This window comes from Haemaphysalis longicornis, unplaced genomic scaffold (assembly GCF_048455015.1).
Source record: "Haemaphysalis longicornis isolate Haplotype H1 unplaced genomic scaffold, Haemaphysalis longicornis Haplotype H1 scaffold_9, whole genome shotgun sequence".
Taxonomy (NCBI): Eukaryota; Metazoa; Arthropoda; class Arachnida; order Ixodida; family Ixodidae; genus Haemaphysalis; species Haemaphysalis longicornis.
The window spans coordinates 9,216,163-9,240,036 of record NW_027526460.1 but is presented as its reverse complement, the minus strand read 5'-3'; the positions used below and the strand labels follow the sequence as shown (position 1 = coordinate 9,240,036).

Sequence of the window (23,874 nt, the reverse complement as noted above, 5' to 3'; positions counted from 1 at the left end):
TTCCGGCCGGGCAAACCTCTGTTGGGCAGCGAGCACCGAATTTTCAGTCGTACAAGCCGCATGGTCATAGGCGGAAGCCACGCGTACCACCGTGGCACCCGAAGGATTCGTGTGGTCAACAGTGGCGCGTTTGAACGCGCGTAATCGTATATCTACGGGAATAAGCTGACGCAAACCTTACTCATTCCTATTTTATTATAATTTTGACATGATTTGCTCATTTTAAAATAGTCGCACCCTCCCTTTGGGTTTGCGCACATACCCAGGCGAATATGCAAGCGCATACGGGAAAACATTTTTTGATACGGTACCAACTATTGCTCGCTGTTGATTGCCCAGGTGCCTCATACTCAACTGGGGTGTGGATATCGTTGTAGAAGAGCGATCGGTTATGTGCTGAAGCCTTTTCTTTCACAAATTCGTCGCGATCATTGTGCCATTCACTGCTCCACTTCGTTTCACGCCCCGAAGTTTTTACTTTCAGAGCAGGATTATGCAACAGGATTGCACTTTGATTTGCCTGTCAGTGATGCTGCATCGTGGCATTACATGGCTGCCACGCTGCGTCGATGTGCGGACCATCGGCGATGCACCAACGACGTGTGTGAGCTTGTTTGCTGCCCTCTGTTTAGAGATGGCAAAATTACTACTGAAAAGTAATTAAATTACGTTTCTCATTACTTTCCTAGAATTATTCTCAAATGTAATTAAATTACATTAGAACTTACAGGTGTCCGAAAGTAATGACATTACATTACTATTACTTTTCAAAAGTAATGAAATTACTTTGAAATTACTCTGAAACGCATGAAAAGGGAACGAAGAGGCACGAGAAAGAAGACAGAGCTCTCATCGAAGCGTTGTTTCCTTCGCATTCGTAGAGTCCCAATGCCCAGAGAGCCCTCTACTTGTTCAACTTTTATTGGTCAACTTTTTATGCCGTAAGAGAAGCGGACAGGTTATATTGAAGTCAAAAGGAATTGGGAAAGTAATGAGTAATTTCCATGAAATTACTGGCCTGATGTAATTTATTACATTGCTAAATTACCAACACTAAAAAGTAATTCATTACATTACTCATTACAGCAGAAAGTAAATTAATTAATGTAATTTAATTACTGCCAAGTCTGCCTATGTTGCTCTGTTATGAAGTTACTGCTTGTAATAAGCAACCGCTTTAGCCTTCGGTTGCGCTGGTCCGACGGACAAGCATGATTCATGGGCAGAATTTCACTTCAGCGTCGCAACCGCAGCGGAGTAAAAAGAAATACGGGTTCTCCGGAATGCGCGCAAACGTTGCATGTTTATGCGAGGTTTCAATTAAGGGTTGTGCGCGCAGCACTTTTTTTCCCCCTCTAGCCGCAAAACTCGCTGACAGCGTGTCCGCATAACGCCTGCATCCCGCCCGCTCGCGCTGTGAGCGACCCTTGGCGCTCTTCACACCTCCGTGGTCCCTTCACCCCGCGTCGCCTGCTCATCCGACGCTTTGCGCAAGTCGACGGGGAACAAGGCGGCGTCATTTGCATCGCGAACGGGGCAAGGGCCCTGGCAGATGTAAACGAAACGACCCAATTTGAAACTCGTTTTCGAACGCATCCTTTTCTCTTTCGCGCATCTCGCTGTTAAATCTTGCATTCGCCACGCGGATATTGTGCTGACACCGCAGAAAGCGTGCACTGAACAGCAGCGCTTAACGCTCGTCTCTGTTGTTATGGCGTGTTTTCCCTCTCCCCCCGTGTCATTTCTCTCCCTCAAGGCTTTGGTGCGCCTTCGGTTGGAACGCACCGGTGCAGTTGCTCAACTCCAACCGTCCCCATTGATTCATGGCTGCCGCAATGCGTTTTGTATAGGAAGTGAGGCAGAGACTCCACCGCTGCGCCCCGGCCGAGGTACTCTTCGACCAAGCATTAGGCTCATCTACGTAACGCAATCAAACATCATCATACACAAACAGCATCACTTCTACGGAAAAGTGTTCGGGAAAAAAAAATTACGCCATCTTCCCGTAGGGAAACCTGAGTAGTACGCGAAGCAGGCATGGGGTCGATTCAAGTGCCCATTAGTTTTCAGTTCGTCGTTTCCGAGAGGTTGAGGTACGTAGTTACCGTTATATTTACCGCTGGGTTTCCATGGTAACTACCACACTTTTCACTTACCGGCACTACGAAATGGGAAATTGCGTTGACCCCATGGCTGTTTCGCATACTACTCAGGGTTAATTTTATTGTAGGGGGGGGGGTGTTAGAGTGGAGAGGCAATAAAGAGAGAGAGAGAGAGACGTTGTACGTGGTATGAGTTTGTCTTTATTTAGGCATTATAATCATCATTTTCAACGTATAGGTGACGTCGAGCTGTGGTTGGCGTTCCGCTTTGATTATGACCGCTTATGGTCTGAGAAATGTAAAGTCAAGGGCTGTCGTAGTGGATGAACCCTAAAGTTGCTGAAGATGAGGTCGATGCACGTTCCCCGGATGGTTGTGGGCTGCTTGTAATCACGGCCCACCGAGACTCGCCGACGCACGCCGCTGCCGACGACAATGAAACGTCGAAGGTGCGTGAAGCGTGCTCGTCTCGTGCCAGCCCAGGAAGACACCGGCAACACTGTCGCTCCAGGAGCCATAGGAGGAGGGTAAGACACCACCGGGCGTTCAGCAAGCCGAGCATGCGCAGGGGGGGTCGGGGGGTGTGGACGGCGCAACAACGACAACGACAAGGGAGGGACATAGCCCCGACCATGAGATGCTTCGCATTTAAAGAATGAGGTCTGGGCTGAAACCACGTTTCTTGCGAAGCAGGCGGTAAGGGAAGATTTTTTATTTCTTAAAATATATTTTAAGATATACCTTTATTATTACTATACTATAATATACGCTTATTATTTTTATTTTTGCCTCCTTCGGAAGTCTACATACAGCTACAGGGGCAAGAAATCGAACCCGCGGCCTGGGGCATTACAGGCCCTGGAATGCCGCAGGGACACGTGTCCCTTTTATACCCTTCCTGCGTCAGGAGCGGACCCTAACCATCTCTCTCGTCCTGCCGAGGACATCGAACCGCACGCATGCAACATCTTCGGGGCACAGGGTTGCAGCCTGGGAGACCCCCAGATGTCCAGCGGTGGATATGGGTCACCCAGCACCAGTCTCTACCGAATGGTCGGGACGGGCCGGGACCACGCGTTAGGTTATGCCGCGGGCCTTTTGACAGTTGGGGCATGCGGGTGAGCTGGGAGTTTCTGGATGCCGTTGTGTGGGTGTTGCTCTGGAGACTTGCTCCCCCTTGTCAAGCGAATGGCGGGGTGATGGTAGAGTGCGCCGTTGCTCCCGATAGTGTTTTGTGATGCTCCTAAAGGTGGCGAGTGGGGTAGCCTGTGATTCCAGTCGCTCTTCCGGATCTTCGTCCCCCGAAACCATGGCACGGGCGTGCCACACGCAATTTGAGGACATCGGTACCCCGCTAGTAGTTTTTAACGCGCGTTTTAATACGCATGCTTGTGCGTGCACTCGGCTCACGTAGATTTGATTACACGTCACACATTTCTGGGCTGTCCTATTACTGGGGCTTTTCACTTTCCTCTCCTTCTTGATTCATTTCCTATTTAGTATCAGAAGCTTTACATCGATTATGTGAGAAATATAAACGTACGCAAACTCTTCTTTTTTATTCAAATGAGACGCGCATTGCCCCACCGCCCTTGTGTTGAGTATGCAACAAAGCTGGTCTCTCTAACTGCACGCAACGCACCGCTTGCGTCCGGAAGTGCTGGACCTTCGCCAGGCCTGCGCTCAACCGAGGGCTCGGCCGGGGCAAAGAGAATTCTCGGACAAAGATAAGGCACTGTCTGCGACGCAGCAGAACGCCGAGGAAACACGCGACGGCCGATTAGACGGCGCACAGTCGACCGGTCTGCAGACGAAGCGCAAAACAGGCGGCCTTCTTATCCTGGGCCGCACGGGAGCCTCGCACGTCCGATAGGCGGAACGTGCGGGGCCCACGAGCGGTGCAAACTTCCCGTTAGCTTACGAGCGCCGACGCGCCCGGTTGACGAGAAGGTGTTGTTCGCCGGCCGCTATCGTGGGGGAGTTTGTTGTGTCAAGCGGCGATTAGGAAAAAAGTATCGGCCCCAGACACGGTGTAGAGCGTTGAAAACACTACTCGGAGAGTAATATAGTTAGGGCCAAGATTAATTACTAACTAGGATACTATATATATATATATATATATATATATATATATATATATATATATATATATATATATATATATATATATATATATATATATAGAGAGAGAGAGAGAGAGAGAGAGAGAGAGAGAGAGAGAGTAGTCACCTGCCGGTGTGACATCGTAAGCCACAACAACAACGCCAAAGAATATTATTTGAGGTCATTCGGGACTTTGGCGATACCTAATTCTCCGCCTCCTGCTGCTTGATATAGAGATTTACGTATCAGCTTCACGTATGGAGTACGAATGTCTATGCGACGGTAAGCGAACTGCTCCCATTTCACGGTCTTCTCGCCTTAAAAGCAGTGATTGGTGCACAAGACTTTTCATGTGTACACAGCAGATGGTACCCTTGGCATAAATATTAATATACCGACGGAATCCTGTACAGTTGAAACTCGATTTTACGAAACCCGATTTTACGCATTTCCCGATTTAACGAACAAATCGGATCCTCCAGCAGTTGCCCATAGGCTTAATACTTTTGTGAACTCGAAATAACGAAACAAACTTCGCCGCCAAACCCGATTTAACGAACTATTTCGGGAAAATCATGGAGAGCAACCCAGCCAACAATCGTTGTGAACTGTTTTCGGCACGCTGGCTTCCACACTTCAACTTCCGCGGCTGCGTCGGGCTCCACAAGCCCGCGTGCACGAGCAGGAAGTGGCATCGCCCAGTTGTTGGGAAGAGCTTCGTCGGCGTAACGAGGTGGCCGCAGATCGGAACTTCGACGACTTCGTGAACGCCGACGCAGACGCGGACACTGGCACAACAGAACTTCTCGACTACGAGGAGATAGCGCAGCTTGTTTCCGGCGCACAAGAGGAGTCTGAAGATGCGAACGATCCGGATACTGTCGAAGCTCCCGCGGCCACCCCGAGCCAGGTGATGAACGCCGTCGTCCTGCTGGGGCGGTTTGCTAGGGCACACGAGGGTGCCGATGACACTGACTTTACTGGCCAGCCGCGAGAAGTGCGCGCGCTCAGGAAGCGTGCGCAGGCGAAAATCACGAGCGAAATTTTTCACTTGGTAATAAATTCGTCATTCTCTCGAACGAAATTTGTCGTGCTCTCGATTTTACGAAGTTCGCGATTTAACGAAATAATTTGCTGGTCCCTGGGATTTCGTTTAATCGAGGTTCAACTGTATTATCACGCTGGGCTTGTCGTAGCGTCCTTAACTGGGAATCGAACCCTAGCCCTCGTTTGTATACACGCTGCGGAACAGCTTTCAGTAAGCTAGCCCTCAGGGAAGCAACTTTATACGCAACGTCTTTGTGTTTGTTAAAACAGAACAGAAACGAAACACTAAATTTTAAAAACAAAGAAGACGTGGCTTGCTACATCAGCTTTCAAAAGCCGCTCGTCATTACGGAGTCATGCACTATTCGGTTCCTAACATATTTCGTCTTAATGGCTTTCAGAAAGGGTGACGGTTGTATCCCCCGCATACCTTGATAAGCGTATTTTCAATCACTAAAAAATGATTATTTCGGTGACTCCAAAGCATCAGACTAGGTGCCCCACTTAGTTTACAACAAATAAAAACGGCTACGACCAGGAAAGTCTATAAAGACAAAGACGTTTCGGCTGCCGTACAGAAGCCTCGTTCAACATCGTTGTGAACGTCTGTTTTTTCATTGTTTTTCTTAAGTGGTTCTTAATTGTTTTCATGTGTTTTCCCGACCAGTCTAGATTCCGTCATACTCTTGCACTTCACATCCTTTGGTTATAACAGCGCCCGTAAATGAATCATGAACTCTGCTAATAATTATTATCTCCGAAGTGCAAATCGTGCGCGTGCACGTGCAATTATACATCTCAGCGCCGCGGGCGATGATTCAATCGCACCCTCGTCGTCGTAGTCACCGCCACTAATAACCGCGTCTTCTCCCCACGCAGTCTAGTCGAACCGCGGCCCCCTGCCGGGGCGACGTCGGAAGAGTATCGGCGCCATCACCGGTGCGCGGTTCTAAGTTTATAAAAGACCGGTCGGCACGAGGCAGAGGCGGCCGACTCGTACACACGTCGTGCGTAGAAATAACTCGAGGCGGGCGTTTCAGTCCTTCCTTCCCACTTCCGTATTTCTCCCATTCTTGTCATTGGCGGCTCACCGGCGGCGCCCGAAATGCCGGAAAGCGGGCGGCGCTCCCTCCCCGGCCTCCGCATCCTAAATTCGGAGAGGGCGGAGGCCCGCACCGCGCACAGAGAACAAGGCCCGAGCACGTCCTCAGCGCCGCAACTGCGACCTGCCAACCCTTCCTGCCATAGTGGGAGCGAAATCTGGTGACGTCACCCGCACAAGTCAGCCAGATAGCGCGAAGGCTGGGAAAAAAAACGGCGGCTAGAGGGAACCCAACAGCCAGTGTTGTCTACGGGCTGTTGGCGTACGAAACCACGAGAGGAAGGAAGAGGGCAAAGGAAGGAAGGAAGGAGAGGTCATCCGGAAGCGGAACGTAGGAGGCTTCAGTCAACGGAACAGCAACTTCCTATTTATTTCCACCCGGACGCGTGGCCTGTCTCGCGTTTGCTCGGGTGCCACGCGCAGCCTCGCGCTGTGCCCGCCATTTTTTTTATTATTTTCATTCTCGTGTTAGTTTGCGTCATTGGTGTTCCTGTCCACCTTAGCCAGTGGGTGTTTTCCCTTTGCAGTCGTCGTTGTTATCATAGCCCCCTCAGCGCCAGCACCTCCGATCGCCTCACTGGCCTGATTTCTCAGCCGGATGCAAAGCGACAAGCTAATCAACACTATAGGACTGGCTTGCGAAGCACGTAGACACGAAGCAGTTCTTTCTGCGTCCCGTCCTAAACGATGTCGACAATCCCAGAGCAGCCGAGAAGAGTCGCTCGATTGTTCCTCTGGCGGTAAATTTAGCCTGGAGTAGCGCATGTACTTCGTATACGCAAATATATTCACTTGGCTGGGCAAAATGTCCAAGGGGTTCCGTAACGCGGAACCGAGCCTTGCGCCGGGGGGCGTCGGCAGCCTCTGCCAGCTCATCCAATCGACGAGTAGTGGAAAGTCGAGAGGAAAGGCTATGTGACCAAAGAGGGCGGCGGCCACGGCACACGCTGATCGGAGCACTGTCGAAGGCCGGCTGAAGAGGCGTCGCTAACCAGTCATGGACACGTTACCAGAAAAACGTGACAGTGTCACAGTTACAGTTACCTAAGCCAAAAAGTAACCCTGTTACAGTTACAGAGTTTCCAAAAGGAACTTGTTACGGTTACATACTGTGGAAAAGTAACGTCGTTACTTTTCCGTTACTGTATAAGACTAGGTAATAGAACACCATCCAAAGGATAGAGATTATTTAATGGAAACGCACGAAGGCATGTGGATAGTCAAAATTGCGCGTGGTAAAACCCTAGACGACGGGAACCTAAAAGGGGGAACACTCAAGCTCAACACCAACAGTTGTGTACGCCTCATTCCGTTGCATCAACATTTTTTGTTGACTCATCTTTGGTGTGCACCGTTCTCGGTGGGCAACTCCGCGGTGGTCTTTCGTTACAAGGGTAGGCCAGCGTCCTTCTCGACGGAGGTCTAATTGCCAGTTTCTTTTAAAGACGATAGTCTTTCTTGGGCTACTTAAACCCGGAAATTTTGGTCTGTCTGTCTGTCTGTCTGTCTGTCTGTCGGTCTGTCCGTCTGTCTGTCCGTCTGTCTGTCTGTAACTCGATTCAGCCACCCGGCCAAAGTAAACTGCTTACTGCGCAATAGTCTTATATACTCACAGCCAAATGTAAACGTCTAAGCCCGGTTTATATGTTCATACTTGTCAACTTTGTTGAACAAGAACAAGGCATTACGCAAATATATAAGACAGGAAATTAGTACACAAGGGATATTTACAGTGTTCCTTTTTTTTAAAAATTCATGGATGCTTGGTTTTTCGATAGCAAATGATATTATACATCTACTGCAGAAAACCGCCGCCTCGTGGCGGCATATGAAAAATCACGCGGCAACAGCAACGAAAGGTTCCACTAGCTAGGTTCCACGTTCTACTTGGAACGCACGTGGAGCACGGCCACGCGGTTCGATAAACCTTGTTAGATCTAACCTTGTAGTCGGCCGCCTCCATTCACGCGCGTCTCCGCCGTACTGCAGCGCTGGCATCGAGGAACGCGGCCTGTAGCAGTGGAACGCGGTAAATTCAAATCGCCTTGCGCAAACCTTTAGTGTGTTTACCTTGGGATGAGCGCGACGGTACAGAAACAGCATGAAAAATGAGCGGGAAAGCAAAGGGGGGGCATTTCCTTGGCAAATGTCTACAAAGTATTGTCTTTTGACGACATTTGCAACGAAAGGAGCAGATCCGCGGCCAATTTTTTTTTTTCTTTTTCTCTCGTTTCCGATCGACTCAAGACGAAGGAAAAATCTTAAGAAATCGCCTTAAAGACTGACCTCCGCCCTCGGTCTTCTGCAGGGAAGATAATACGCACGAGGTGAGCCGCGTTGTGGAAAATCATAAGGTAGAATGGATATTGGAAAAAAAAAAAGTCCAAAAAAGTGGAAGGGGCCAATTTTTTTTTTTCTTTTTCTCTCGTTTCCGATCGACTCAAGACGAAGGAAAAATCTTAAGAAATCGCCTTAAAGACTGACCTCCGCCCTCGGTCTTCTGCAGGGAAGATAATACGCACGAGGTGAGCCGCGTTGTGGAAAATCATAAGGTAGAATGGATATTGGAAAAAAAAAGTCCAAAAAAGTGGAAGGCGCGATACGTCGGCCTTTAACGAGTGTTGGTGTTGAATATTTTTTCATAAAAAGGAAGTAAGTTTAACGCCATTTACTGTTACAGTTACTGTGCAAAAAGTAACAGTGTTACAGTTACAAGTTCCTCCAACTTAAAAATAACTAGTCAGTTACAAGTTACTGAAAAAAGTAACCAGTTACTGGTAACGCTTACCAGTAACTAGTCATTGCCCAAGACTGCCGTAAAGTGCGCTGCTCTCAGCAACTGAATGTTGCTGGGGCTACGGTCTGTAGATACATTTATGTCCGACGATAGGGAACAAATGTTGCTGACTACAAAACTTCAATCGCATACGCCGTTTTAAAGGCGGTGGTTTTTCCCCTGCGCAAGGGTGCTGGTGTGTAGAACCCTCAAACCATCCGTCCCTCCGTCTGTGCGTGTGTGTTTGCGCTCGCTTTTAACCTGTGTGACTAACGCCAACCTCCTCAGCAGGGAATAGAAAATGCGACCTCTCCATCGTCGGTTTACTTTGACCTGTCGATACTTTTGTTTTGAGTGCTTAGGGAAAGCGGATGTATGCCTCCATGGACAAACTTCGCTGCAGCCAGATTTCGCTATAGGATTCAGAGTGTTCAGTTTAAACGACAAAAACAATAAAAGTATGCCGAATGACCGGAAAAAGGTCAGTTTCTTCAACCTCCGAGGCCCAAGGAGGGAGAGGGTCGTTGGTCATCGAAGAGTCACTATTGTCGTCCCCCTTTGTGAGCTGTATGAGGGTTCAACATTTTCCAACGACCTGATGAGGTTGTTGTTTTTGTCGTGTTGAGACGGTTATCTCTTCTTTTTGTGGTCGAGTTTCATGTCTCCAAGCACTAAAGTTCGGGTGTGTGTTTTTTTTCTTTTTGCATATTTTGTGCTCACTATGGGCTGCAGACGGCATCCGTAACAGTCCATAAATCTTTTTAACTTTTTTTCCCGAGCTTCTCTTTGCCAGCAGGGCATAAATACGAATTGGGTGCAGCTGTTCCTTATAGACTGTGCTCTCACGATCGTCAAGTTTGATGAAAAAAAAAATGTGTGTGTATTATAATCAGATAATGTCATCGTAACTTGATTGGACATAAAATGTACTGTTGCTGTGCGGGTTCAATATATCACTCACTTGCACCTTTGTGTACGTATGTGTCTCCTGCTACTACAGTTTGATGAATAAACATGCAAGTTTTTAAGTCTGTCATTTCAAGTACTGAGTCTGTCATTTATGAACAACATTCTGGTTTCAGCATTGCGTACGTAATGCTGAAAACAGATACCTATTGGACCTAAAGAACAGAAAATATGCTTAGCTGTTTCTATTTACCAATGCAGAACGCCAGTATACATTCAAAATTTTAAAAAATACGAAAACAGTACGGCGAACTGCAAGAAACATGAAAACCGACAACGCTGAACCCTAAAAATATAGCACTCTATAAATGTTGAGAGTGGAAGCAGGAGACGTGGGAGAAAGCTAGGAGGCATTCTTTTCATGGGAAAGGTGACGATGATACGGCCGGGCTGAGCGGACACGTGAAATTTCGTGTCCAGCCCGTCGTCTAGCAGTGTTTTGCCCTAAGAAGCGGCTGCGGTCACCAGCTGAGCGCACACAGCCAGTTGGAGGCTCCCCCCTCCCCCCCCCCCCCCCCCCCCCCCCCCCCCCTCACCATCTGCGGCCGTGCAAAAACGGCGTTGCGCTGTGAGCTGGCCGCGAGGGGGCAGGAAACCGAGATCGGTCAAGCGCGGAACTGGCCACGACCGGTTCTACCCCGGTGGACCGACCGGTCGCCGTCATCGTATCGGCGTTCCCGCGAGCCTGCCGCCGCCGCCGCAGAGAATGGCCGGATAAAGTCACGGGTGAAGGGCTCGGCTGCCCTTCCTTCACCTGGCCCAGCTGCAGATCGTTGAACGCGACCCCGCGCTGATCGGAGCCGTACTGGACGTTTCGGCGCACGCAGCGTGCGTTCGGGGCTCGCTGCAACGTCATCACCAGTTTCACGTTTGCTGTTCGGCGTCTCGGGTCTGCTACGCTGGGCTATGCGGCGCGTCGTGGTGGAAAGCTGGGGACTATTTTAGACCACCACCACCACGGGAGGGTCTGTCTGCGAGTCGTTCCGTCGCATCATCTACCTAAAAAGGCGGTTTCAACGTAACGCAACGTAAGCTAAGCACAGCTAAATCCAGGCAAATTTAACGTAAACCCAATCTAAAATAATTTGTAACTAACGTAACCTAAGCTGACCGAATCTAACCAGCCTGTTTTTCAATTTCATTTCATTCAGAACCACCTGGTGCGACGGAACGACCTGCAAAAAGACCCTAACCAAAAGATTCTCACCATTCATAACCGAACAAAGACCCCACCCATTACAACCTCTAGGCTTTGATTGATCTCCCTCACACCGACTATCTGCAAACTCATTCGCTCATCGAGACCCGTTCAGTAATCGCATTCAGCAGCACCTCGAGTACCTTTCACCCTGGTTTCATCAGACGCATACATGCCTTCGCCCACCCCAAATCTCAGCACTCGAGTCTATCTTTGGCTGTTTGGCTGTCCCGGACGGCCGTACCCCCGACGAACTCCGTGCAATCAAAATGCACAAAGCATTCGATCGCGTTAGTCAGAGTACTGCTTAGCAGTTAGCTCAGACATTCTTCTAGTCAGCGAGCAGAACTGCATTAAAAACAGCACCACTCGTCTCAGTAGCACAATAGAGCCAAGGGACCTACTAATTTGATACAGACGTACCCGAGGGCCTTTTCCATAGGGCCCGTGCTTTTCGACCAATAGCCATAGCCTGCGTTGCTCGTATACGCTCGAGCGGGACTCTGCCTCTCGGTTTACCACACACGCCGGTGATCTCAATGTTTGGGTGGAGGACCTTCCGATCCGGATGGATATCCTTCCCACTCTCCGCTTCTAACTTGCCCCTGAAGAGACTCCCTCTTTCCGCCCTCATCTCACAATCGACATGCACATCTGCGTCGGCGACATGCCGGTCGCCCCTAAAAGTCGACCTGCCGCGCTGAGTGGACGTACGCATGACGCTCACATAGTATATACGTAAGCAACGTATATATGAAACATATTCCCGTCCTTTATCGCACCGTTCTTCGTACCATTACCACACATGCGCGCCACACTCATATGGACGCCTTTAATCAATCGGCCCTGTCCCCCCATTCAAACTGACTCTAGAAGCAACTCAACTGCACAGACAGTTTCTGACCCGTCAGGGAGCGGCTCTTAGAGCCTGGAACCCACAGATAGCGCTCCCTACACCACTGCCCATACTTTACCCTCCCCATGGGAACGCCACTTTGGTGTTGTCAATCGACAACGCACAGGCGTCCATCAATCACGACCCAGAGCCCGCCACCACGCTGTTTCTCCCACGCTTGGGCATACCTTGGCAAAACTGGACTTCATTCACTCGCACTCCCCAGAAATATCACGCTCATCACCAGCCCTCACCACTCGCACACCCTCGCGCTCACGCTCAGTAGCTCATTACTCGCCCTCACTCGCACAGATAAATTTTTGGGTTAGACACAGACAGACAGACAGACAGACAGACAGACAGCAATATCATGAATATTACAAAAAAAAAAAACGGGCCGTCTCCAGTGTATAAGTGTATTCTTGGTGCCTGGGCGTTTTTGCCAACGGATATGAAACCGTTGGGGGTAGAGGTATACAGCGTTGCTGCAAAATTCTCGTGTCTTTGAAGCACGAAGCGTTATAGCACGTGGCGTTGGAAAACGAGTGTCCCGATGTGTTCTTCTAGTACGCGTTACGTTCTAGCAGGAGGCGTTAAAAAATGAGTGTCCCGGTGTTTTAGTACCGTGACTACATGAAACGACGACGACGACAAGAGAAGCCGACAGCCCGCGCCCCTAAGGGGCTTCGCCCCTAAAAGACTATCGTTTTCAAGAACCCTCGTGCGGGAGCGGGAGCGTTCGCGAAGCGGTGCTACTAAGAAAAGAGCAGCCTCCAAGCCACAGAGTTAATACTACTGCTCCAAGCTAACGCACGCAAAACGGCCGGATATATGGACATCAGTGACGAAGCGTTTTCGCGCCGCACAGGCAACAACTTCACCTGGCGCATTAGCGTTGCACTCAAAGCCCAATTTCGCCATGTCCCGGCGTCACCGGCGTCATCGCTAGCAGTTCACAAGATATACATATATGTTCTGTATATCTGTGTCTGTAGAAGTTTCGGCGACAGTTTGTGAGAGCCATTTTCGACCGCAGTGACCGGTTTTTGAATCGCAAAGAAATGCAGACGGCACTACTGCCGTCACAAAAACTTACGAAGTGCCGACAATGCTATTTGCTGATGGGTTAGGGTAATTCACAGACGCAGTCACGGAACACGAAGCGCAACAAGGTGTACAATGTGCAGCGAAGAAAATCTTGCTATGTTCTTAACCCGTTTACCGCAGCTATTTTGGCTATTAACTTCTCATGACGCATTGAGCGGATTATACATTATTTTCGTTCACGGGAAAATGACGGTTTAAATAGTAAGCTTACCGGCAATCTTGCTTCCAGCTGATCCATTCTTTGAGCCAGCCGGCGTCAATGCACAAGCCCCGAAACATGTCCTCTAAGTTGCCCCTCACTTGCAGTCTCCTCCATGACCACTGTAACTGTCACAAAAAACAGACCTTACGCGCACTGCAGCCTCCGACGCGGAAAACTTTTGTTGTGGCCAACTTGCCCACCAACTTCATGGTTTGGAAATAAATCCGGGTCGTCACTTTTTAAAGGACGCAGTTCAGAGGGCAGCAAATACAGGCGGAAACTGCGCAGCGCCAGCGACGGATGTCAGTCGTCGCTTAGACTACAGGGAACGGCCTAAACCCGCTCTGTCACTGCTATATCCGTACAACTCGCACACCCACCGAGGAAGCTATGGCCAACAACTGACACGACGTATACACGCAGGCAACGATATGTATACGTAAAACAGCCCCAAATCGAAGCACGGGAACGAGGGTTCCCCGAGCGTCCCAGAGGCTCTGCAGCTGAAGAAGCGCCGAGGTCAACTGGCTGTCTAGACATACGTGACGACGCGTTTTTTTGCGCGGCGGGCGGCGCACAGCACCGGCGTCGGGAACAAAACGCAACTTCACGTTGATGGTATCGCCGACCATGTCGCAGGCAGCTTGCGAACGCTTGCATTTTAAAAGCATTGCAAGCATTGCAAGATATTACCAGAGTATTTCAATTTAAAAGCATTGAATAACTTTGATATTCGATCACGGCAACCATCTTCTCGTCGGGACGAAGAACAAATAGACCGCTGTATAGGCACGCAGTTGGGGAAACTTTGAACGCAGCGATGGAGGACGACGGAACAAAAAGAAAACGGCATCGCATGCATGTCAATGAAAGCCGTCGTGCACAATTGTTGCCAATGATAAGCAGCGCTAAGCAGCTTCTGCGGCACACAAAAATTGTAATTGAACCGTGTTAATTAGGTTTATTGGTTAACCCGCAGCAGTATCTCTGTGGTGAGGCGGTGTGCTAAAGGAAGCCGATTTGATCCCGGCCGATGTGATATTTCGCTTGCCCCAAAGCGTATCTGCTGACCAATCCTGCTGACATACCGCTAGATGCAATTCATTCGAAATAGTGACATACAGCTCCTGGAGAAATGACGTCATTGCCACCAATTTCTCAAACAAAAATTTTGATAACGAACTGTTGAATAAGGTAAAGCAATCCACAATCCAAATCTACGAAACGTATAAACACGTTTTTATTGGAATATTTTTACACGGCGTCTGACCCCCGATTCAGTCACCCATCGAAAAATTAAAAGAAAATCTAATCGAGAAGTTCAGATAGCCAAAGCCTTTCTGAACCCCTAAATCTAGAAACATATTTCATAGTTGTCAACATTGTTGAGCAAAAAGGAAACATTAGGCATACTTGAAGCAAAACATCAATGCACAACGGGTGTTAGTGCGCTACAGTACCCGCTGTGACATAACACCAACCCTGTTCTGTATATTGCTGCAACCTTGAAGCGAATGTTTTTGCATCCTTGTTTCCCTCGCATGTTAATCTTCTGGTTGTGAGCAACTCTAAATTGTTTGTGTTCTAATATTTTGTCTACAATCAACTTGAAACTGTTTATGTGTTTCTGTAAGTGTCTGTAACTGGCAGCCTTCGGGCTCTGTTAGTTTTGTAGCAACAGGCGCTGCACTTGTGTAATTGTGTCTGGTTGTTACGTTATATCATTGATACCAGGATTTTTCGATAATAAATTTATCCTTTCAAGACAGACAGACAGACCAAAATTTTTCTGTTTAAATAGCCCAAAAAAAAACACTATCGTCTTTCGTAAGACATTCTGGCGTGCCAATGAGTGACTGAAAAAAAGAAACAAGCAACAAAGTCAACAGGTGAAATCAATTGGTTTGTTGATGTTCCTATTATTGTTTTTATTACGCATAATCATAAATGGACTCAATTTCTTGGTAACGATATCTCCTTTAATTATGTATTAATGATGGTTTGTCGATCCAGTTTTAATGATTTATTTTTCTTCAGGACCTAGAAGATAATTTTTCTAAAGAGTATGTCTGTGTTGTTATGGGCTTTTTTTACACCATTTTTAAACGATTTCTCCAGTAAATATTTATTAGGGATCATTGGTCGAGCTTCTTTATTTTACAGTCGGACCTCGTTATAACAAAGTAGTATCGGAACAGCAAATTAGTTCGTAATAGCCGATATTCGTTATAACAGTAGAGGTAAAAAATCGACTAATAACAAATCGACAATCTGGCTCGCGCAAAGATACTTGATACGAAAATGCATTTTTCAAGGCTTCGAACCCACTATACACAAGGTAACCCTTATACTTTCTCCTTGTTGCATTTTAAGCTCAGCTCACTTGACGAAGCAGGACTGCGTCCTTATTTATTTGATGACGGATGCGATCTTCGCCTGGTGGCTGCTCACACCTCTGAGCAAGATAGAGTTTTACACAGCGTCCACGAACAAAGGGGCGTTTATAAAAAGTGCCGAAACTGCAGCAGGGCAGTTTTGGACTAGGAAGTTTTTCCAAGTAACTTTTTAGCCTCCTGGTCAAATATTTCTTCGTTATATTCGATATCGCGCGCGGCCCTCACGCTTTCAGTTTCGTTAGAAAAGAATAAGTGTCACTGAAATAAAACGCGACCAGCCAGTTTGTATTTAGTTTGCTATAGCCGATAATTCTCTACATTAGTGTTCGTTACAACGAGGTTCAACTGTATTTACTTTTCTCCCAGATTTGCACTAAACATTCTTTTAAACATTTTGCTTAGTAGCTACGTTCTTTTTTACAAAAGTGTAGAATATGAGATTCAGTTATATCAATGAGCCGAGATCAGTGTCAGACCGTACCACTCACGAAAATTCCGAGTCAAGAGGTCCAACCAGTCAGAAGATCCAACGAGTTAGAAGGTCCAATATTGGTCCCGTTGACTCGTTGGATCTCTTTGGTCCCTTTGACTCGTTGGACACTGGGGACCTCTTGACATGGCTAAGGCGAGTCAAAAGGTCTAATGAGTCAAGAGGTCTAAGCTGTAACAAATCATCTAAAGCCAACGGCAAAGTGAAAGAACCAAGAACAGGCAGTCAAGCTCTCCGAAAAACCTGAAACCCGTGGCGCACCATGGAGCGCCTGCGGGAGCCGGACCGATACAGGGCGATGGCTTCGCCCTCGCCCGTGAAGAAAAGCTTCTAGTCACAGTGTAATTTTGAAGGGCGGAAATGCGTCTGTGTACATACATACATACATACATACATACATACATACATATATATGTATATATATATATATATATATATATATATATATATATATATATATATTGCCAAGAGCATGCTTTGCTTTTTTTTTACCAGCGCCTCGCCACGCCGGGCAACCTTGTTTAATAGGGGAAGGTTTCCCCCTGTCGTCACACTTTTATTATTGTTGATCAAAGATTTCTCTTTGATCAACAATGTTCTTGATCTAATTCAATGGCTCGGGAAAGAATAGCGCTAAGAAATAAATGCTCGCCGGTCAATCCCCGCGTTAATCTATTTGACGACGATCGACTGTGCATATCGCTTTGTTGGGCGCTTCTTCACCGCTTGTGTTTACTTCTTGATTGTTGCGGAGCACCAGGTTCGCTCCAGTAAACTTGGCTGACTGAAAAAAACGTTGTACATTTCTTGGCAACGTCACAATATACATATATGTATAATTTGTGCATGTGTACGAGTTTTTTCCCTTATGTCCATCGATTGATACCAGTAACTGTGCCTTTCTGTTTGAGTAAATATTTCTCATAAAACGTACTTTTCTGATGTAAAATAACTCATATAACATTTAAACAGTACCTACTTGACAGGATGCGTCTGCGTTGTCCGACACGCTAGGCGGAGACTGAATTATTTGACTTTACAGGGACGAAAAAAATTTGCAGTGGCTTAGCTAGGCTACGCCAGGATATGCGTAGCGTGAGCTAAGGTTCAGCTGGTTATTCTAAGGTTTCCTGGTTGTCTAGGATTAGCTGATTATCATGCTTACTGCTGCTAAAACGATTTCCACAATCCAATCCAATCCAATCTAGTCGCGGCGGCGGTGGCTCCGGCGCGCCAGCTGTGCGCCGTGAGACGTACGTCACTGCTCCTCGCGCATGCGCAGCACGGCTCTCCAGGAGCCATGCCAAACTGCTCAACCTCGGCCAGTGTAGCTCACGCTACAAAACGCCAATTCTCTGTTATGCGCTGAAAGAAGACGAATTATATAGGCTTGGGTATTATGCGATTCGGCAACCTTTAAGAGGGGCCCAGATAGTTACGATTCCAATAACAGAAAGGAAAGGAGATCACCCTAACGCGTAAGACTTGAAGGAACTCAACCTTCACAACCATCACGACGGCTTAAGTCCACTATTGCAGAATATTTGCTTCTTCTTTGCTGCCGCAAAGACTTTTATCCATCTTTGCTACCACACCGGCAAAGAAGAAGCAAATCGAAGCAGAACGAACGAACGGAACGGGCAGGCAACATTTTTCGGAGGGCATGTATGAGATTATATTTTTGATTTGGTGGGTTCATTTTTGCAAAATCTTTATTTTTATTTTTCTTAGCTTATGTATTTTTGTAATTTCTCTTCGACCAATTATCTGATGATTCTGATTGTAGGGTTTTACGCGCCGACGCAACGCAGGCGATGAGGCGCGCCGTAGTGGAGGGCTCCGGATTAATTTAGACCACCTGGGGATCTTTAACGTGCGCCGAAATCTCACACACGGGCGTTTTTGCTTTTCGCCTCCATCAGAAAAGCGGCCGCCGCGGCCGGGAATCGAACCCGCGACCTCGTGCTCAGCAGCGCAACGCCTTAGCCACTGAGCCACCGCGGCGGGTTTCGACCAATTATCTCCATTTATGCAATTATAAGGATTAAATGTGTTTCTTCCGCCAGTTATGCATTTTGGTGGAAAGTCAGGGCGTTACACGGTTTGCTCATTTTTGCTATTTTTTTATTCGTATTTAAAACGTTTTTTGCGGGGCTTTTTGTTCGGTGTTTTGAGGGAATGTATAAGATGCATATTTTTGATTGCGTCATATCATTTTTGTAAGATGTTTATTTTTGTTTTTCTTCTTTTTTGGTTTTTCAGTATTCTGTTCGACTGTGTACGCTACAATAACGATTCAGATTCAGATTCAGTTTATTTCATGTACAAGTACATCAGGGGGTTGGAGAAATGTGTTACTTCGGCCAATTGTGCATTTTTATGGGAATGCAGGGCGTTACACGGTCCTGGCTGTAGGGGTAATCGGTAAAAAAATGCTACGCATTAAAAATAAAACTCGTTCAACCTCTTGACGTGTTGTACCTCTTGAAACACATTGTACCTTTTGACTCGTTGGACCTCTTGACTCACGAGTGGTGAGTGGCGCTCACACTAGTGAGTGGCAAGCGGGCTCACTGCGATTGGAGCTCACTCGCGAGTGAGCCTGACGACCTATATGCTCACGGGGACAAACTCCCCGATGACACGAGCATGACTCCTGACGGCATGAGACTCGCTTGGCGCTGTCAAGATTTACCGAGTTTACACGGCTCTCGCACTTTAGCAGCATCCACTGCTTCAATAACGGAAGCTGAACTCTGTGCCATTCGTGCAGCTCTCGATCACGTGCCCTATGACACGTCTGTCCCATTCCCGCGTTTCTTTCCTAAACGACTCTCAAACGGCGCTGTTCCGCAAACCATTCTGTGATTACCCCCTGGTTCGTCAGGTCCAACATATGTGATTAGTCTGCTTGCTCGGACGTCTTGTGTGGGTACCTTAGACACGTAAGGGAACAAGAGAATGCAACACGCGGGCATGCGGCGTCGGATTAGAGGAAGCAAACTTGGCCCCATCGGGCCGCTTCCAGAAACACACAAGGCGTCGCTGGAGGAAACGCTCTCGTCGTCCGTGGTTAAGTTTAGCCCTCATTAATTAGGCAGGCACACGGGATCGGTGGCACGGGGGAAACGCACCACAACCAGGTCGCAGTGGTCGCAGTCAACGTCGCTGCGGTTGTGTCCGTGCTGCGGGGCAGTTCGCGCACGCCTGAGGAAACTCCGCGCATCTCTCATTCTGCCATCTTCTTGTTGGTTTTTCTCCCCTCCGACACCAATAAAGAGGCTTCCTCGTGTGCACCGCATGCAGTTCGTATGCACACGCTTGGCCGGTGAGCAATGTGGGGGGAAAGATTCGGAACGAGCTCGGCAAAGCGGACCTTAGGCAAAACGCGGTGTGCGCCGCTTGCACGAATCGACGCCTCGGCACTTATTGCGGATTTCTACGTCAGCCGGCTGTCCGTTTAGTTCACCGAATGTATGAGTGCTGCAAACAAATTTCCCTTTTGTTGTTGCTGCTGCTGATGGTGGTATTTGCGATACTAGTTATCTGATGGCATGCTATAGCTGCTGCCCGGATCGTACGTCTGCGTCACCCGCGCTGCGCATGTGTATCGTCTGGCTGCCAACGTTCGTACAAATGATGCGACCATTTACCTGAACGCAGACGTGTGGGGATGCAAAGCAAGTACAGTCATAAACCAATTAAACGGGATGACAAATATAGTGATCCGAGGTAGCCCATGAAACGCCCTCTAGCACGCGATGTAAAGTGACCCGTAACAATATGAACCGGAGCACAGAACGCCCAAGGTTATGTTCAGTGGTGCCAAATAATGGCACGATTTGGTTACATTTAGCCAATAATAACAGCGTGCCTTTTATTGATTGATTGATTAACGCGCCGACGCAACGCAGGGGATGAGGCGCGCCGTAGTGGAGTGCTCCGGATTAATTTTGACCACCTGGGGATCTTTAACGTGCGCCGAAATCTCGTGCACACGGGCGTTTTTGCTTTTCGCCTCCATCAGAAAAGCGGCCGCCGCGGCCGGGAATCAAACCCGTGACCTTGTGCTCAGCAGCGCAGCGCCTTAGCCCCTGAGCCACCGCGGCGGGTAGCATGCCTTTTATTGTAACTAAGCTTTGCGGCAGCTAGACTAAATTAGATAGAAGTCTGGCTATTTTAAGCGTTCTGGTTCCCATTTTCTTATTCGGGTTGTATTTGTCCGTGAGTGTGCGTGCAGCAATTTCAGAAACGCCGCAGTTGACAAATCCATTTTGGTTCAGGGTACAAATCAATCAGAACACCCCTCGCGTACGCACACGTGAGAATGAGCAAAACTGCGCGCATAAACAGTATGAGTGCGGAACGAAGTGTACTACATAACCTTTAGTGCACGGCTGCCAATTTGACCCGAACGAGCGACATTTTCACTTTGCGACGGCTTGTGATCCGTTGGAACTTGGCACATGCAGAATGTATGGTCATTGCAGTGATGTATGCACATGCAGTGATGGTCACAAACTCTGGTTTATTATTTCGTGAAGTTGAAATCAAAACAACCAAGCAAAAAAAAAAAAACACTAAGCAGACTAATGAACCAATTTATAACTAGCTGGCTAACTGCTTTGAAACCAAGCAAGAAGAGCCCTCACGGCCCATATTAGGTTGGAAACATTCCGAACGAGCATAAAAAAGCGAGCAAGCAAACATGGAACCAAGGGGAGAAAATTAAGTAAACTAGATAATGAGGGATAATAATAAAAAAAACTAGTCAGGTAACTAAGTAACCATACATATGAGAGCAACCCGCAATTAAACAATGGCGTGCTCTCACAGCCCAGATCCTTGTTTGGGTCGTTGCGAATGTTGCTACTTCCGGTACGCCGTGAACAAAGCACCGTCGTGACAAACGAGACACAAAAGCGGGGATTCCGATCTGACCAATGGTCGCTTCCATTGGCCTCGTGAAGCGAGCAGCGAACGTCTCGGGCCGTCGAGCAGGGGAGGCCGCAGCGAGTTTGTCAGAAGGACGTCGTGTCATTAGAGCCGGTCATTACACGGCTTCGTGGCCGTTGCTGCAGGCGCACGCTCTGAATCCTCCGCCGCCGCACGACACTCGTCGACTCTTGCGGACACCGTCGTGTCGCTCGCCACGGACGCAGGGCCGCGCTTGATATCCACGCACCGTAAACGCGCTCTGTAATAGCGGGGGGTCTCCGTTCCGAACCTGCTACGGATTGGCCTTCGCCACGTATAACTTCACCCTGCTCCATCCCCGTGCGTTTGAGTGCTCACGAAGGTGTGTGAATGAATTCCTGCTTTACGTCACGCACTATATAAGAGACGAAGCTGTGCAGCTAGCAATCACAAATTAACTTCAACTGAGGCAGCGGTGGTCGCGCACGCCGACGACAGTCCCAACGACGTTTGAAAGAGCACCTGTGCTTCGACGAGGTAATCAAGGAATTCTTTCTAACCACATGGTTCGTCCCGACGCGTCAAAGATCTCCTACAAGTAAAATGGCGGCCGTCGGTATACTATTGGGATATTAAAAAAAGTTTTGGCAGTGTACTGTGTACTGGCGTCTTATGTGCGCAGTTCAACTCTACACCTTCGAGCCCACACATTCGCCTATGTCAGACCCCAACCTCCAATGGGGACTCCAACAACACCCCTCCCCCGTCCCCCAGCCACCCGTCGTTTTGCTCGAATTCCGAAGAAACGGCGTTGCACTCATACCGTGGGGAACGTCTTAGGGAGGACACATATGAAGGCTTGCCGGCACAAGGGAATGTTTGAATAGTAATTACAATTTCCCCCAGTGCCAACAACCCCTTGCACACACCAGCGTCTGTTACAGGAGTTAGAGGTACCAAGCCATTAATTGTTCATTATCCTATATCTTCACAGCCTCGTTACTATAACCATACAACACAGTTACATAAAACGTATGATGAGGTATACTTATATACACTAATCTTACATTACAATTTTACACTTAGTTGTAGACTCAAGTCTGGATGCGTGCGTGCGTGCGTGCGTGTGCAGAAACGAAAGCCAGCAATCAAAAACACTGAAAGACATGTCAAACCCTATCCATTTGACGCAACAATCGCTACATTCCGATAGTCGGCTGGGCGAACGTCAGTGCAAATATTACATTTTTCTGAACATCGAAACATCCAGACAACACATACAAAACTATCCATCAACAAAACAAGCAATAAAAATAAAAAAAAAAGAACGCAGTCGACAGGATTCGAACCTGTGCGGGGAGACCCCAATGGATTTCTAGTCCATCGCCTTAACCACTCGGCCACGACTGCCGGGGTACACAAGGGTGTTTATATTATGAAGTATAGAACGTTCTTCGTGAAATGTCTGGAGAGGCGTTTGTGAAACTATGGTACAGCTGATTGCTTGTCTATCACGCCTGCTCTGCGTATTAACTACTAACAGGGTGCATAAACGATCTTGCTCCCTGTGTTCATGTCGAAAGCAATACGGCAATGCAGCTTCATCTGAAACGAAACGACGCGAACGCGCTCTTCCGAACGTGAACAGCTGGAATTGGATTTGATCATGAATTTGGTACTTTACGAATGTATTGTAGGCATATATCCCTAACAAATTGCTCTAATCTATTTGAGTGATGCTCAACGTCGCTACAGTTTTTGGTGAACCTTAAATAAGTAGGCCTAGAGTCACGGCGAAGTTCGAAGGAATATGCCGCGCCTTGGGGACTGAAGTGGTACACGTCATACTGTGCCAAGTTTTTAGCTTCGGGGCTGCAAAGCCTGAAGCACACATGTGGCAGGCAATTCAGTATGAAGTAATAAAAAAAGAAAAAAAAAAAAATGAAAAGCGCAGCCGACAGGATTCGAACCTGTGCGGGGAAACCCCAATGGATTTCGAGTCCATCGCCTTAACCACTCGGCCACGACTGCGGAACGAAAACCGGGACGCTATGAATTCAAGTAATGCATTTTTTCTCTGATGATCCTGCGTTGGTTCTGCTCATGGAGAAACGAACGCTTTCCTCTCAGTTCTGCTTTACTGGCGTGTAGTAAGGATCCTTATATATATTTGTATTCGTACTATGCTCCATATTTCTAGTACGATAACCTTTAGTACATGCGTTCGTATTTGACACCATTGTGAGGTAGCTGTACTAAACTCCATTTTTTTTTACTCCAAATACAATTTCTCTCAAATAATCGCTGATCCAAACAGTGTTTCGAAGCTTGTGCACGACATATCAAAACGCCGTCAGTCTTTTTTTCTGCGTGTCAAGATCGCGCATTTTAAAAATACCGCCATGTTTTAACGCAATTAAGTAAAGGTGTGGTTATGTATATATATATATATATATATATATATATATATATATATATATATATATATATATATATATATATATATATATATATATATATATATATATATATATATATATATAACCAAAAAATTCTTCATCTGTTTCTATGAC

At 47.6% G+C, this 23,874-nt stretch overlaps 1 long non-coding RNA gene and 2 other non-coding genes across 4 annotated transcripts in view; all 3 read right to left on the bottom strand.

Annotated features, from left to right (window-relative positions):
• LOC144151626 (uncharacterized) overlaps positions 1-13,992 on the bottom strand; it is a 404,932-nt gene extending 390,940 nt beyond the window's left edge. For both annotated transcript variants that reach the window (XR_013318922.1, XR_013318921.1), the window contains exon 1: positions 13,508-13,992. This is a non-coding gene — a long non-coding RNA (uncharacterized LOC144151626). The remainder of the gene's footprint in view (positions 1-13,507) is intronic.
• Positions 13,993-22,629: 8,637 nt separating this feature from the next.
• Positions 22,630-22,711, bottom strand: Trnas-aga (transfer RNA serine (anticodon AGA)). Its single transcript has one exon. It is a non-coding gene; the product is annotated as a tRNA-Ser (tRNA).
• Positions 22,712-23,250: 539 nt separating this feature from the next.
• Trnas-cga (transfer RNA serine (anticodon CGA)) lies at positions 23,251-23,332 on the bottom strand. Its single transcript has one exon. It is a non-coding gene; the product is annotated as a tRNA-Ser (tRNA).
• Positions 23,333-23,874: the final 542 nt, after the last annotated feature.